Source organism: Seriola lalandi, unplaced genomic scaffold (genome assembly GCF_002814215.2).
Source record: "Seriola lalandi dorsalis isolate HSWRI2012SDOR001 ecotype SW California unplaced genomic scaffold, Sedor1 jcf7180002054779, whole genome shotgun sequence".
In the NCBI taxonomy this organism is placed as follows: domain Eukaryota; kingdom Metazoa; phylum Chordata; class Actinopteri; order Carangiformes; family Carangidae; genus Seriola; species Seriola lalandi.
This window is the reverse complement of record NW_019525332.1, coordinates 67,830-68,925: the sequence shown is the minus strand read 5'-3', so window position 1 is coordinate 68,925 and position 1,096 is coordinate 67,830. Positions and strand designations below refer to the sequence as shown.

General features: G+C 43.0%; 1 protein-coding gene across 1 annotated transcript in view; it reads left to right on the top strand.

Annotated features, from left to right (window-relative positions):
- The window catches only part of stx1b (syntaxin 1B), a 20,947-nt gene that overhangs the window by 12,571 nt on the left and 7,280 nt on the right, over window positions 1-1,096 (top strand). The window lies entirely within an intron of this gene.

Sequence of the window (1,096 nt, the reverse complement as noted above, 5' to 3'; positions counted from 1 at the left end):
TCTCCCCCCCCCCCCCCCCCCGCATGCTGCCTGTGAAGTCTCTGCTCTAATGTTGAAGTGTTTAACCTGCATGAAGTGAAGTAAAGCTCAGACGAGACGATGAACCACTGACGACATGTGAGTGACGTCTCTCTGCTGCAGACGGGATCCTCACCTTCACCTCCCTGTATATATTCTATACATTAACACACCTTTACATTCCCTCGCAGTAGATATATGAGTTCATATTAATGCATCTAATATTGAATATTACTCTGTTTCCATTGTGATGTGCTTCACACTGTATGTTATTGCTTCATTATTGGGATCAATCAGGTAATTAAATGTCATAATTAGCAGGTTCTTTATGGTCCGGCTTGTTTAATGAGATACGAGGTTAGATGAGTGAAGATGAAGATGAAGATGAACTGAAGTGAGAGTTACGAGATACTACGCCTCTCTCCTTCTTCTTCTCCTCCTCCTTCTGTGTCAGCTCGCTCTCAGCTGCCAGCACACCGTCATACAAAATGCATCCCAGTGTTTCTGCCTGAATAATGCATGATGGGAGTTGTAGTGAGAGGGGAGTACAGCTGTAGTTCTGCTCTCAAACCACAGCCATTCACAAAGACTCAGTGACTCCTCCTTTCTCCATCACTTCATTTCTCTCTGACGTCTCGAATCCAGAGTGAATGAGTGACGCTCAGTTACGAAGATGTTCAGCTGATCAAATCATAAACTCAACAGACGTGTCGTAAAAACGCTGCGAATTCTCAATTAAAATGTGGTTTGCCAAATTATAAGTCTGAGGAACAGAAGAGATATGTCCTGAGGTTTAACTGATGAAATCAGCGCCGTGGAAACGAGCGTGACACTGAATCATTTATCAAGACAGCAGCTGAACACGGACGACATGTTGTTACTCACCATTACATTTTATTACGTCGCCTTAAATGTGTTACCTCGCATTAAATCTTATTAAATCACAAAATGTTATTATATTGCATTAAATTACATTCTTTGCTTTAAATGTTGTTCCTTCACTTTAACGTTGGTGATTGTTTCAGGAAGTGTGAGCAGCACGTTTCCAGGAGGAGGGGGGGGAGGGGGGCGAGCAGGA